General features: G+C 31.0%; 1 long non-coding RNA gene across 6 annotated transcripts in view; it reads left to right on the top strand.

Annotated features, from left to right (window-relative positions):
* The first annotated feature begins 34 nt into the window (after nucleotides 1-34).
* LOC146946887 (uncharacterized) overlaps nucleotides 35-16,044 on the top strand; it is a 40,956-nt gene continuing 24,946 nt past the window's right edge. The window contains exons 1-11 of one of the 6 annotated variants that reach the window (XR_015026847.1): nucleotides 35-243; nucleotides 320-396; nucleotides 1,617-1,694; nucleotides 3,023-3,366; nucleotides 4,757-4,847; nucleotides 5,833-5,923; nucleotides 7,195-7,285; nucleotides 9,225-9,315; nucleotides 11,272-11,362; nucleotides 13,372-13,462; nucleotides 15,439-15,529. This is a non-coding gene — a long non-coding RNA (uncharacterized LOC146946887). The remainder of the gene's footprint in view (nucleotides 244-319; nucleotides 397-1,616; nucleotides 1,695-3,022; nucleotides 3,367-4,756; nucleotides 4,848-5,832; nucleotides 5,924-7,194; nucleotides 7,286-9,224; nucleotides 9,316-11,271; nucleotides 11,363-13,371; nucleotides 13,463-15,438; nucleotides 15,530-16,044) is intronic. The other 5 variants (XR_015026851.1, XR_015026848.1, XR_015026849.1 and 2 more) reach the window with 5 other exon arrangements.

The following is a 16,044-nucleotide window of genomic DNA, read 5'->3' as shown; positions in this document are numbered from 1 at the left end:
GCACTATCTAGAATTGGGTCAATCCCAATTTCCATCACAAACCGAGCCCCTCTCATCTACTTCATTCTGAAGCTTAAATCAAAACTGACGGGTTTCATTTTCTCCTCCTTATGCGCCGCCGTCAACTAACCTTTCCCCACATGCATCGTCGAGATCTTCCCCGTTTGGCCAAAAGAACCTCATTTTCTTCATCTCCTCAACAATTTCTGTCTTTCTATCCGGACAGAATTACGAAAGCAGCAGGTAGAAAAAATGGGTATTCCATTTTCATGTAGTTTTCAGTATTCAGTATTCCATTTTTTGCTGTTGAAATTTTCAGAGATTACCATGAATTGTTAGAATCTCCTCAGAAGCCCACCCTTTTGCATATTCTGAAGTAATTAATGACCAGACATGGTAATGCGTTGTTTATTTGTATTTTGTTGTTAAATGGTAGAGGGATTTATTTGTATTTGTATGTGTGAATGCGATAGTAAGTAATTATAATAGAAACTTGAAATTTTATTTTCATGGGTGATAGACTTTGACTGAAAAAATGAAATATCATTCAACATGAATTTGTGATTTGTGATTTTCCTGCGCTAGGCTTGGAAAAAATGCCAAAATGTATTTTTGATACAGAAAACCTGATATGGTGTTGTTAACAGGGTTATGTAGTCTGCGAGAGTGAAATGTAAAAAGAAACTTTCATGTGTTCTGTGCTTGCATGCTATTAACCTCTTAGTTTGATTGGAGGGGAAAAATTAAAAATCATATCAAATAATTTAATTGTCTGAATAGATTCATAGTCTTTATGATAGCCCTAGTATAGGAGTATGGTAACTTGGATATAATTTCAGTGTACATTAAGATGTATTGAAGAAAGAAAAAAAAACTGGGTAGTAGCATTATGCAATATCCTCAGATTAGAAACTATATTTTAAAAAAGATTCCTTTTTCTTTTGTGGATAGTTTGCAGTTTGCATAAAAAACTTTATAGTCCCAATTTTTCTGAGACGTTAATCCTTTTTCCTTTCAAATCCAAACTTAATCTTGTATTTGTTTTGTTGCTTCATCAGATTTTCAGACAGGAATCTAAAAATGTTCAATATGTGATAGGGTGATGCTTTAATATAAAAAAATCTGCATGTTGTATCAATAATTTAATTTGATATATTATTCAAGAAACACTTAAGCGGGAGATTAGTGATTACTGAAAAGATTATTGATTGTTATTATGTGGTTGTACCTCATTTCTTTGATTGTGAGTCCTACAATCCTGAGAACCCTATTACGCCCTTGCCTATTTGGATTAAAGATCATGAAACTGTTGAGCATTATTTAACCGATTGTATATGATATTTTTTTAGAAGTAAACAAGAAACAAATTTTATTTTTCCTTAATAAATTGTGATCAATTTTGTATACTTATTTGAATTTTGATTTTGGAATGTCAAGTCTAAATCCATATGTCTGAATGTCTAGTTTTTTTTAACACTTCAGCCATTGCCTATCTCACCTTTACTTGTGGCTTTGATATTTTGATAAAGCATTACAAATTTACTCAAAGTAAATGTACAATTTGTGTTATTGTGATGTGCACTAATGAAATATGCTTCTTATTATTTAAATGCTAGGTTCAAACATACCCTTTGACCTTGAAGTGCAAGTTCTGAGGAAAGCTAATGTTCTTGTTGCTCTTGCAATGGCTGCTGGTAAATTTATGTAGACCTAAAATAATGCAGTATTTTAAAATAATATCTATGATCTCATAGCATGATAAAAATAATATATTCCTTGGCTTCTCGCTTTTTTTTCTTTCTTTCTTTCTTTCAAAGTCTAACTTGATTCAAGTAATTATACAAATCTCATGATCTCTTACAATATTGTATTTTTTTAATATTAACTGATAGTCATGCTAATTGAAAATCTCCATTGAAAATAATGAATCACCTCTATCTTAAATCGTCTCTTGTCTCAAAAACACCAAGCTCTAGAAGCATCTCTTAATAATAAAGTTTTTCTTAGAACTATCCTAGTTTTTACAAAGAATGAGTTAGTTCCCTAATGATTTTAATTCCATCCCTTATCATATTTTGTATCATTCCTTCCAAAAAGTGGCGCCTTTGAATTGTTTAATTATTGACATGGTATTCTATTAATATTTAACATTAAAAGAATATTAGTATTATATTGAGTATTGAGTAATAGATACAAACACAATTTATAGCAAGGATAGATGGACAACTACCAATATAGCTCTTTGCACTAAAACTAATATCTACTCCATATTATATTGACTCTACTACTTTTATAGCATTGATTGATGGACAACTTATTCTCAATTTATATTTTGAACTCTAATTTCCTCTCAATTTAAATATGAAATTTCATTTTTGGTGATTGACTGGACTTTTTTGTTTTGAAATTTCATCTAAGATTCTAGTATGATACATGCAAGTGTGCATATATATTATGGCTTAAAATCATAGGTTTTGTATTATTTCTCTTAATATTTAAATATAAATTTTACGTAAGTTACTTTTTTAAAATAGTCTTCTGATCAACTATTTCAGGTGTGGGATTAGTTGTCTCCTTTTAGAATATTTTTATGGTTCCTTCCCAACCAGTGTTATAATCACCAGAATTGATTGTGAGAACCAATTATCATGTTGGCAATTAGATAATTCAAGAAAAATGCTTTCAATTCTACATGGTTTTATGTACCTTTTTTGGACTATGGTGTGTTGTAAATCTGTTAGTTTTCTTTTTTAAACGTGTGTTTAGATAGATTGCATTTTATAATAGAAAATACAAAATTTAAACTTGAATATAACATGTTGCTGGTGTGTTTGTTTCGGGCACTGCTCAATAGACTGAATTCTTGAATAAACATGAGAACCTTTTTGTTAAACTATATTTACATTACACCTTGGACAGATTTTAGAAAAATGAAAAGATTCAATTTTTCTTTTGCACTTTAATCGTAGACTAATTGTTGTATTCTTTTGACATGCCTTAATGTTGCTGGTGTGGCCTCAAGTCTCATGAGTTAGCTGTGTAAACCTATGGATTGGAGACAAAGAAGCATGAAATTGCATACATATCTTGTATAGAAGTTTACATACCATTTACAAAACTTGTTGATTTATATCCTCCAACGGACCACCTACATCATCAAATTTAGCGCATGGAGCACAATTATTAAGACAAATCTCAACATGAAGGACAAATTTATCAAACAGCATGAGAAATGCTTATAAAATGATGCATAAACAACAAAGATAAAACAACAGTTGACGCGAAAATGTGATATTTGATTAAATGAGAAGAAATACGAAGCTTCTTGATTGATGGATCAATCGTTAAATATGCAGTTCTCTCAAGGTTAGTCGTGTAACACTTGTAAATTTAATTTCTTTAATCACCACAACATCTCTCTTTATTCATCTTTTTACCATTTGTTTTAGTTTGTTTAGATATTGAATTTTGTCGTCAAAATATACCCTCTTTCGTATGTTTTGTTTATTTTTTTTATCGATTGTCTTTTGAGTTTATAACTTTGGAGTTTTTTTCTTTTTATTTTATTGAGTTATGTCTTCTGTTTGCCGCGAAAAACAAATTTTAGCTTAAATGGTTACATGTTTGATAAATTGGAAGTTTGAACTTGTCCCTCGGTAAATATAAAGTATTGGGATGACCCTTGTCACAAAAACGAGATTTTAGCCTATATGGTTACAAAGTTTGATAAATGGGAAGTTTGAAATTGTCTCTTGATGTCGCTTGATGTGAAACATGATATGTGAACCTATTTGTTTTTGTATTCGGTAAAATGAAAGTATTGGAATGGCCCTTGTCGCGAAAATTTGATTTTGGTATATATGCCTACAAGTTTGATAAATGAGAAGTTTGAACTTGACCATTGATGCGAAACATGAGGCGAAAATGAGATTTTAGCCTATATGGTTAAAAGTTTGATAAAGGTTGAACTTGTCCATCGATGTCCCTTGATGCAAAATATGATATATGAAACTATTTGGTTTTGTATTCGGTAAAATGAAAGTGTATTGGAATGACCCTTGTCACAAAAATTAGATTTTAGACTATATGGTTAGAAGTTTGATAAATATGAATGTTGAATTTGTACCTCGATGTCCTTTGATGCGTAACATAATATTGAACCTATTTGGTTTTAAATTATGTAAATAGAAAGTAATGAGATGATCCTTGCTGCGAAAACGAAATTTTAGCTAATATCGTTACAAGTTTGATAAATATGAAGGTTGAACCCTCGATGGCCCTTGATGCAAAACATGATATGTGAACCTATTTGGTTTCATATTCGGTAAAATGAAAGTATTGGAATGTTCCTTGTCGCGAAAACGAGATTTTAGCCTATATGGTTAGAAGTTTGATAAATATGAAGGTTGAACTTGTCCCTCTATATCCCTTCATGCGTAACATGATATTTGAACCTATTTTGTTTTAAATTTGGTAAATTGAACACATGCTTTTTCTCTCCTATCATATTGTTTCTCGATGACTCTTGTCGTAAAAATGAGGTTTTAGCATTTATGGTTACAAATATGATAAATGAGAAGGTCGAACTTGTACCTCGATGTCCCTTGATGCGAAATATGATTTTTAAGCTGAGTTTGTTTGGATTTTGCTAAACTGAAAGTATGAAAATGTCGTTCAATGATCCTCAAACCAAAAATGATTTTAGTTTAATATAAATTTAATAAATAGGAAAGTTAATATTTTGTTTCGATGACAGTTGATGCGAAAATGTGATATTTGATTAAATGGGAAGAAATACGAAGCTTCTTGATTGATGGATCAATCGTTGAATATGCAATTCTCTCAAGGTTAGTCGTGTAACACTTGTAAATTTAATTTCTTTAATCACCACAACATCTCTCTTTATTCATCTTTTTACCATTTGTTTTAGTTTGTTTAGATATTGAATTTTGTCGTCAAAATATAACCTATTTCGTATGTTTTGTTTTTTTTTTTTTATCGATTGTCTTTTGAGTTTAATGGTTAGAAGTTTGATAAAGGTTGAACTTGTCCCTCGATGTCCCTTGATGCAAAATATGATATATGAAACTATTTGGTTTTGTATTCGGGAAAATGAAAGTGTATTGGAATGACCCTTGTCACAAAAATGAGGTTTTAGCCTATATGGTTAGAAGTTTGATAAATATGAAGGTTGAATTTGTCCCTCGATGTCCTTTGATGCGTAACATAATATTGAACCTATTTGGTTTTAAATTATGTAAATAGAAAGTAATGAGATGATCCTTGCTGCGAAAACGAAATTTTAGCTAATATCGTTACAAGTTTGATAAATATGAAGGTTGAACTCTCGATGGCCCTTGATGCAAAACATGATATGTGAACCTATTTGGTTTCATATTCGGTAAAATGAAAGTATTGGAATGTTGATTGTCGCGAAAACGAGATTTTAGCCTATATGGTTAGAAGTTTAATAAATATGAAGGTTGAACTTGTCCCTCTATATCCCTTTATGCGAAACATGATATTTGAACCTATTTTGTTTTAAATTTGGTAAATTGAACACATGTTTTTTCTCTCCCATCATATTGTTTCTCGATGACTCTTGTCGCAAAAATGAGGTCTTAGCATTGATGGTTACAAAAATGATAAATGAGAAGGTTGAACTTGTACCTCGATGTCCCTTATGCGAAATATGATTTTTAAGCTGAGTTTGTTTAGATTTTTCTAAACTGGAAGTATGAAAATGTGGTTCAATGATCCTCAAACCGAAAATGATTTTAGATTAATATAAATTTGATAAATAGGAAAGTTAATATTTTGTTTCGATGACAGTTGACGCGAAAATGTGATATTTGATTAAATGGGAAGAAATACGAAGCTTCTTGACTGATGGATCAATCGTTAAATATGCAGTTCTCTCAAGGTTAGTCGTGTACAACTTGAAAATTTAATTTCTTTAATTACCACAACATCTCTCTTTATTCATCTTTTACCGTTTGTTTTACTTTTTTTAGATATTGAATTTTGTCGTCTTATTTTTTTTATCGATTGTCTTTTGAGTTTATAACTTTGGAGTTTTTTTCTTTTTATTTTATTGAGTTATGTCTTCTGTTTGCCGCGAAAAACAGATTTTAGCTTAAATGGTTACATGTTTGATAAATTGGAAGTTTGAACTTGTCCCTCGGTAAATATAAAGTATTGGGATGACCCTTGTCACAAAAACGAGATTTTAGCCTATATGGTTACAAAGTTTGATAAATGGAAAGTTTGAAATTTTCTTGAAATTATCTCTTGATGTCGCTTGATGTGAAACATGATATGTGAACCTATTTGTTTTTGTATTTGGTAAAATGAAAGTATTGGAATGACCCTTGTCGCAAAAAAGAGAATGGTTACAAGTTTGATAAATGAGAAGATTGAACTTGTCCCTTGATTTGATATGTGATTCTATTTTGTTTTAAATAAGGTAAAATGAAAGTCTTGAAAGGACCCTTGTCGTGAAAATGAGATTGTAGCCTATATGATTAAAAGTTTGATAAATATGAAGGTTGAATTTGTCCCTCGATGTCCTTTGATGCGTAACATAATATGTGAACCTATTTGGTTTTAAATTTGGTAACAGAAAGTAATGGCATGACCCTTATTGCAAAAACGAGATTTTAGCTTATATGCTTAAATGTTTGACAATTTTGAAGTTTGACCATGTCCCTCGATGTCCCTTGACGCGAAACATGATATATGAACCTATTTGGTTTCGTATTCGGTAAAATGAAGGTATTGGAATGTCCCTTGTTGCGAAAACGAGATTTTAGACTATATGTTTACAATTTTGATAAATATGAAGGTTGAACTTGTCCCTCTATATCCCTTTATGCGAAACATGATATTTGAACCTATTTTGTTTTAAATTTGGTAAATTGAACACATGTTTTTTCTCTCCCATCATATTGTTTCTCGATGACTCTTGTCGCAAAAATGAGGTCTTAGCATTGATGGTTACAAAAATGATAAATGAGAAGGTTGAACTTGTACCTCGATGTCCCTTATGCGAAATATGATTTTTAAGCTGAGTTTGTTTAGATTTTGCTAAACTGGAAGTATGAAAATGTGGTTCAATGATCCTCAAACCGAAAATGATTTTAGATTAATATAAATTTGATAAATAGGAAAGTTAATATTTTGTTTCGATGACAGTTGACGCGAAAATGTGATATTTGATTAAATGGGAAGAAATACGAAGCTTCTTGATTGATGGATCAATCGTTAAATATGCAGTTCTCTCAAGGTTAGTCGTGTACAACTTGAAAATTTAATTTCTTTAATTACCACAACATCTCTCTTTATTCATCTTTTACCGTTTGTTTTACTTTTTTTAGATATTGAATTTTGTCGTCTTATTTTTTTTATCGATTGTCTTTTGAGTTTATAACTTTGGAGTTTTTTTCTTTTTATTTTATTGAGTTATGTCTTCTGTTTGCCGCGAAAAACAGATTTTAGCTTAAATGGTTACATGTTTGATAAATTGGAAGTTTGAACTTGTCCCTCGGTAAATATAAAGTATTGGGATGACCCTTGTCACAAAAACGAGATTTTAGCCTATATGGTTACAAAGTTTGATAAATGGAAAGTTTGAAATTTTCTTGAAATTATCTCTTGATGTCGCTTGATGTGAAACATGATATGTGAACCTATTTGTTTTTGTATTTGGTAAAATGAAAGTATTGGAATGACCCTTGTCGCAAAAAAGAGAATGGTTACAAGTTTGATAAATGAGAAGATTGAACTTGTCCCTTGATTTGATATGTGATTCTATTTTGTTTTAAATAAGGTAAAATGAAGGTCTTGAAAGGACCCTTGTCGTGAAAATGAGATTGTAGCCTATATGATTAAAAGTTTGATAAATATGAAGGTTGAATTTGTCCCTCGATGTCCTTTGATGCGTAACATAATATGTGAACCTATTTGGTTTTAAATTTGGTAACAGAAAGTAATGGCATGACCCTTATTGCAAAAACGAGATTTTAGCTTATATGCTTAAAGGTTTGACAATTTTGAAGTTTGACCATGTCCCTCGATGTCCCTTGACGCGAAACATGATATATGAACCTATTTGGTTTCGTATTCGGTAAAATGAAGGTATTGGAATGTCCCTTGTTGCGAAAACGAGATTTTAGACTATATGTTTACAATTTTGATAAATATGAATGTTGAACTTGTCCCTCAACTTCCCTTGATTTAAAACTTGTTATTTGGACATGTTTGATTTTAAATTCGGTAATATAAAAGTATTGGAATGACCCTTGTCGCGAAAATTTGATTTTGGTATATATGCCTACAAGTTTGATTAATGAGAAGTTTGAACTTGTCCCTTGATGTGAAACATGAGGCGAAAATGAGATTTTAGCCTATATGGTATGAAGTTTGATAAAGGTTGAACTTGTCCCTCGATGTCCCTTGATGCAAAATATGATATATGAAACTATTTGGTTTTGTATTCGGTAAAATGAAAGTGTATTGGAATGACCCTTGTCACAAAAATGAGATTTTAGCGTATATGGTTAGAAGTTTGATAAATATGAAGGTTGAATTTGTCCCTCGATGTCCTTTGATGCGTAACATAATATTGAACATATTTGGTTTTAAATTATGTAAATAGAAAGTAATGAGATGATCCTTGCTGCGAAAACGAAATTTTAGCTAATATCGTTACAAGTTTGATAAATATGAAGGTTGAACCCTCGATGGCCCTTGATGCAAAACATGATATGTGAACCTATTTGGTTTCATATTCGGTAAAATGAAAGTATTGGAATGTTCATTGTCGCGAAAACGAGATTTTAGCCTATATGGTTAGAAGTTTGATAAATATGAAGGTTGAACTTGTCCCTCTATATCCCTTTATGCGAAACATGATATTTGAACCTATTTTGTTTTAAATTTGGTAAATTGAACACATGCTTTTTCTCTCCTATCATATTTTTTATCGATGACTGTTGTCGCAAAAATGAGGTTTTAGCATTTATGGTTACGAAAATGATAAATGAGAAGGTTGAACTTGTACCTCGATGTCCCTTGGTGCGAAATATGATTTTTAAGCTGAGTTTGTTTGGATTTTGCAAAACTGGAAGTATGAAAATGTGGTTTAATGATCCTCAAACCGAAAATGATTTTAGTTTAATATAAATTTGATAAATAGGAAAGTTAATATTTTGTTTCGATGACAGTTGACGCTAATATGTGATATTTGATTAAATGGGAAGAAATACGAAGCTTCTTGATTGATGGATCAATCGTTAAATATGCAGTTCTCTCAAGGTTAGTCTTGTAACACTTGTAAATTTAATTTCTTTAATCACCACAACATCTCTCTTTATTCATCTTTTACCATTTGTTTTAGTTTTTTTAGATATTAAATTTTGTCGTCAAAATATAATCTCTTTCGTATGTTTTGTTTATTTTTTTTATCGATTGTCTTTTGAGTTTATAACTTTGGAGTTTTTTTCTTTTTATTTTATTGAGTTATGTCTTCTGTTTGCCGCGAAAAACAGATTTTAGCTTAAATGGTTACATGTTTGATAAATTGGAAGTTTGAACTTGTCCCTCGGTAAATATAAAGTATTGGGATGACCCTTGTCACAAAAACGAGATTTTAGCCTATATGGTTACAAAGTTTGATAAATGGAAAGTTTGAAATTATCTCTTGATGTCGCTTGATGTGAAACATGATATGTGAACCTATTTGTTTTTGTATTTGGTAAAATGAAAGTATTGGAATGACCCTTGTCGCAAAAAAGAGAATGGTTACAAGTTTGATAAATGAGAAGATTGAACTTGTCCCTTGATTTGATATGTGATTCTATTTTGTTTTAAATAAGGTAAAATGAAGGTCTTGAAAGGACCCTTGTCGTGAAAATGAGATTGTAGCCTATATGATTAAAAGTTTGATAAATATGAAGGTTGAATTTGTCCCTCGATGTCCTTTGATGCGTAACATAATATGTGAACCTATTTGGTTTTAAATTTGGTAACAGAAAGTAATGGCATGACCCTTATTGCAAAAACGAGATTTTAGCTTATATGCTTAAAGGTTTGACAATTTTGAAGTTTGACCATGTCCCTCGATGTCCCTTGACGCGAAACATGATATATGAACCTATTTGGTTTCGTATTCGGTAAAATGAAGGTATTGGAATGTCCCTTGTTGCGAAAACGAGATTTTAGACTATATGTTTACAATTTTGATAAATATGAATGTTGAACTTGTCCCTCAACTTCCCTTGATTTAAAACTTGTTATTTGGACATGTTTGATTTTAAATTCGGTAATATAAAAGTATTGGAATGACCCTTGTCGCGAAAATTTGATTTTGGTATATATGCCTACAAGTTTGATTAATGAGAAGTTTGAACTTGTCCCTTGATGTGAAACATGAGGCGAAAATGAGATTTTAGCCTATATGGTATGAAGTTTGATAAAGGTTGAACTTGTCCCTCGATGTCCCTTGATGCAAAATATGATATATGAAACTATTTGGTTTTGTATTCGGTAAAATGAAAGTGTATTGGAATGACCCTTGTCACAAAAATGAGATTTTAGCGTATATGGTTAGAAGTTTGATAAATATGAAGGTTGAATTTGTCCCTCGATGTCCTTTGATGCGTAACATAATATTGAACATATTTGGTTTTAAATTATGTAAATAGAAAGTAATGAGATGATCCTTGCTGCGAAAACGAAATTTTAGCTAATATCGTTACAAGTTTGATAAATATGAAGGTTGAACCCTCGATGACCCTTGATGCAAAACATGATATGTGAACCTATTTGGTTTCATATTCGGTAAAATGAAAGTATTGGAATGTTCATTGTCGCGAAAACGAGATTTTAGCCTATATGGTTAGAAGTTTGATAAATATGAAGGTTGAACTTGTCCCTCTATATCCCTTTATGCGAAACATGATATTTGAACCTATTTTGTTTTAAATTTGGTAAATTGAACACATGCTTTTTCTCTCCTATCATATTTTTTATCGATGACTGTTGTCGCAAAAATGAGGTTTTAGCATTTATGGTTACGAAAATGATAAATGAGAACGTTGAACTTGTACCTCGATGTCCCTTGGTGCGAAATATGATTTTTAAGCTGAGTTTGTTTGGATTTTGCAAAACTGGAAGTATGAAAATGTGGTTTAATGATCCTCAAACCGAAAATGATTTTAGTTTAATATAAATTTGATAAATAGGAAAGTTAATATTTTGTTTCGATGACAGTTGACGCTAATATGTGATATTTGATTAAATGGGAAGAAATACGAAGCTTCTTGATTGATGGATCAATCGTTAAATATGCAGTTCTCTCAAGGTTAGTCTTGTAACACTTGTAAATTTAATTTCTTTAATCACCACAACATCTCTCTTTATTCATCTTTTACCATTTGTTTTAGTTTTTTTAGATATTAAATTTTGTCGTCAAAATATAATCTCTTTCGTATGTTTTGTTTATTTTTTTTATCGATTGTCTTTTGAGTTTATAACTTTGGAGTTTTTTTCTTTTTATTTTATTGAGTTATGTCTTCTGTTTGCCGCGAAAAACAGATTTTAGCTTAAATGGTTACATGTTTGATAAATTGGAAGTTTGAACTTGTCCCTCGGTAAATATAAAGTATGGGGATGACCCTTGTCACAAAAACGAGATTTTAGCCTATATGGTTACAAAGTTTGATAAATGGAAAGTTTGAAATTATCTTGAATTTATCTCTTGATGTCGCTTGATGTGAAACATGATATGTGAACCTATTTGTTTTTGTATTTGGTAAAATGAAAGTATTGGAATGACCCTTGTCGCAAAAAAGAGAATGGTTACAAGTTTGATAAATGAGAAGATTGAACTTGTCCCTTGATTTGATATGTGATTCTATTTTGTTTTAAATAAGGTAAAATGAAAGTCTTGAAAGGACCCTTGTCGTGAAAATGAGATTGTAGCCTGTATGATTAAAAGTTTGATAAATATGAAGGTTGAATTTGTCCCTCGATGTCCTTTGATGCGTAACATAATATGTGAACCTATTTGGTTTTAAATTTGGTAACAGAAAGTAATGGCATGACCCTTATTGCAAAAACGAGATTTTAGCTTATATGCTTAAAGGTTTGACAATTTTAAAGTTTGACCATGTCCCTCGATGTCCCTTGACGCGAAACATGATATATGAACCTATTTGGTTTCGTATTCGGTAAAATGAAGGTATTGGAATGTCCCTTGTTGCGAAAACGAGATTTTAGACTATATGTTTACAATTTTGATAAATATGAAGGTTGAACTTGTCCCTCAACTTCCCTTGATTTAAAACTTGTTATTTGGACATGTTTGATTTTAAATTCGGTAATATAAAAGTATTGGAATGACCCTTGTCGCGAAAATTTGATTTTGGTATATATGCCTACAAGTTTGATAAATGAGAAGTTTGAACTTGTCCCTTGATGCGAAACATGAGGCGAAAATGAGATTTTAGCCTATATGGTATGAAGTTTGATAAAGGTTGAACTTGTCCCTCGATGTCCCTTGATGCAAAATATGATATATGAAACTATTTGGTTTTGTATTCGGTAAAATGAAAGTGTATTGGAATGACCCTTGTCACAAAAATGAGATTTTAGCGTATATGGTTAGAAGTTTGATAAATACGAAGGTTGAATTTGTCCCTCGATGTCCTTTGATGCGTAACATAATATTGAACATATTTGGTTTTAAATTATGTAAATAGAAAGTAATGAGATGATCCTTGCTGCGAAAACGAAATTTTAGCTAATATCGTTACAAGTTTGATAAATATGAAGGTTGAACCCTCGATGGCCCTTGATGCAAAACATGATATGTGAACCTATTTGGTTTCATATTCGGTAAAATGAAAGTATTGGAATGTTCATTGTCGCGAAAACGAGATTTTAGCCTATATGGTTAGAAGTTTGATAAATATGAAGGTTGAACTTGTCCCTCTATATCCCTTTATGCGAAACATGATATTTGAACCTATTTTGTTTTAAATTTGGTAAATTGAACACATGCTTTTTCTCTCCTATCATATTTTTTATCGATGACTGTTGTCGCAAAAATGAGGTTTTAGCATTTTTTATCGATGACTGTTGTCGCAAAAATGAGGTTTTAGCATTTATGGTTACGAAAATGATAAATGAGAAGGTTGAACTTGTACCTCGATGTCCCTTGGTGCGAAATATGATTTTTAAGCTGAGTTTGTTTGGATTTTGCAAAACTGGAAGTATGAAAATGTGGTTCAATGATCCTCAAACCGAAAATGATTTTAGTTTAATATAAATTTGATAAATAGGAAAGTTAATATTTTGTTTCGATGACAGTTGACGCTAATATGTGATATTTGATTAAATGGGAAGAAATACGAAGCTTCTTGATTGATGGATCAATCGTTAAATATGCAGTTCTCTCAAGGTTAGTCTTGTAACACTTGTAAATTTAATTTCTTTAATTACCACAACATCTCTCTTTATTCATCTTTTACCATTTGTTTTAGTTTTTTTAGATATTGAATTTTGTCGTCAAAATATAATCTCTTTCGTATGTTTTGTTTATTTTTTTTATCGATTGTCTTTTGAGTTTATAACTTTGGAGTTTTTTTTCTTTTTATTTTATTGAGTTATGTCTTCTGTTTGCCGCGAAAAACAGATTTTAGCTTAAATGGTTACATGTTTGATAAATTGGAAGTTCAATTGGAAGTTTGAACTTGTCCCTCGGTAAATATAAAGTATTGGGATGACCCTTGTCACAAAAACGAGATTTTAGCCTATATGGTTACAAAGTTTGATAAATGGGAAGTTTGAAATTATCTCTTGATGTCGCTTGATGTGAAACATGATATGTGAACCTATTTGTTTTTGTATTTGGTAAAATGAAAGTATTGGAATGATCCTTGTCGCAACAAAGAGAATGATTACAAGTTTGATAAATGAGAAGATTGAACTTGTCCCTTGATTTGAAAAATGATATGTGAACCTATTTTGTTTTAAATAAGGTAAAATGAAAGTCTTGAAATGACCCTTGTCGTGAAAATGAGATTGTAGCCTATATGATTAAAAGTTTGATAAATATGAAGGTTGAATTTGTCCATCGATGTCCTTTGATGCGTAACATAATATGTGAACCTATTTGGTTTTAAATTTGGTAACAGAAAGTAATGGCATGACCCTTATTGCAAAAACGAGATTTTAGCTTATATGCTTAAAGGTTTGACAATTTTTAAGTTTGACCATGTCCCTCGATGTCCCTTGACGCGAAACATGATATGTGAACCTATTTGGTTTCGTATTCGGTAAAATGAAGGTATTGGAATGTCCCTTGTTGCGAAAACGAGATTTTAGACTATATGGTTACAATTTTGATAAATATGAAGGTTGAACTTGTCCCTCAACTTCCCTTGATTTAAAACTTGATATTTGGACATATTTGATTTTAAATTCGGTAATATAAAAGTATTGGAATGACCCATGTCGCGAAAATTTGATTTTGGTATATATGCCTACAAGTTTGATAAATGAGAAGTTTGAACTTGTCCCTTGATGCGAAACATGAGGCGAAAATGAGATTTTAGCCTATATGGTTTGAAGTTTGATAAAGGTTGAACTTGTCCCTCGATGTCCCTTGATGCAAAATATGATATATGAAACTATTTGGTTTTGTATTCGGTAAAATGAAAGTGTATTGGAATGACCCTTGTCACAAAAATGAGATTTTAGCGTATATGGTTAGAAGTTTGATAAATATGAAGGTTGAATTTGTCCCTCGATGTCCTTTGATGCGTAACATAATATTGAACATATTTGGTTTTAAATTATGTAAATAGAAAGTAATGAGATGATCCTTGCTGCGAAAACGAAATTTTAGCTAATATCGTTACAAGTTTGATAAATATGAAGGTTGAACCCTCGATGGCCCTTGATGCAAAACATGATATGTGAACCTATTTGGTTTCATATTCGGTAAAATGAAAGTATTGGAATGTTCATTGTCGCGAAAACGAGATTTTAGCCTATATGGTTAGAAGTTTGATAAATATGAAGGTTGAACTTGTCCCTCTATATCCCTTTATGCGAAACATGATATTTGAACCTATTTTGTTTTAAATTTGGTAAATTGAACACATGCTTTTTCTCTCCTATCATATTTTTTATCGATGACTGTTGTCGCAAAAATGAGGTTTTAGCATTTATGGTTACGAAAATGATAAATGAGAAGGTTGAACTTGTACCTCGATGTCCCTTGGTGCGAAATATGATTTTTAAGCTGAGTTTGTTTGGATTTTGCAAAACTGGAAGTATGAAAATGTGGTTCAATGATCCTCAAACCGAAAATGATTTTAGTTTAATATAAATTTGATAAATAGGAAAGTTAATATTTTGTTTCGATGACAGTTGACGCTAATATGTGATATTTGATTAAATGGGAAGAAATACGAAGCTTCTTGATTGATGGATCAATCGTTAAATATGCAGTTCTCTCAAGGTTAGTCTTGTAACACTTGTAAATTTAATTTCTTTAATCACCACAACATCTCTCTTTATTCATCTTTTACCATTTGTTTTAGTTTTTTTAGATATTGAATTTTGTCGTCAAAATATAATCTCTTTCGTATGTTTTGTTTATTTTTTTTATCGATTGTCTTTTGAGTTTATAACTTTGGAGTTATTTTCTTTTTATTTTATTGAGTTATGTCTTCTGTTTGCCGCGAAAAACAGATTTTAGCTTAAATGGTTACATGTTTGATAAATTGGAAGTTCAATTGGAAGTTTGAACTTGTCCCTCGGTAAATATAAAGTATTGGGATGACCCTTGTCACAAAAACGAGATTTTAGCCTATATGGTTACAAAGTTTGATAAATGGGAAGTTTGAAATTATCTCTTGATGTCGCTTGATGTGAAACATGATATGTGAACCTATTTGTTTTTGTATTTGGTAAAATGAAAGTATTGGAATGATCCTTGTCGCAAAAAAGAGAATGGTTACAAGTTTGATAAAT

The sequence above is a fragment of the Medicago sativa genome, chromosome 2 (assembly GCF_051527215.1).
Source record: "Medicago sativa cultivar Bolivia chromosome 2, Bolivia_mono, whole genome shotgun sequence".
NCBI classification, from domain to species: domain Eukaryota; kingdom Viridiplantae; phylum Streptophyta; class Magnoliopsida; order Fabales; family Fabaceae; genus Medicago; species Medicago sativa.
Note: the sequence above shows the minus strand (reverse complement) of the source record. Positions and strands in the feature narration are given on the sequence as shown.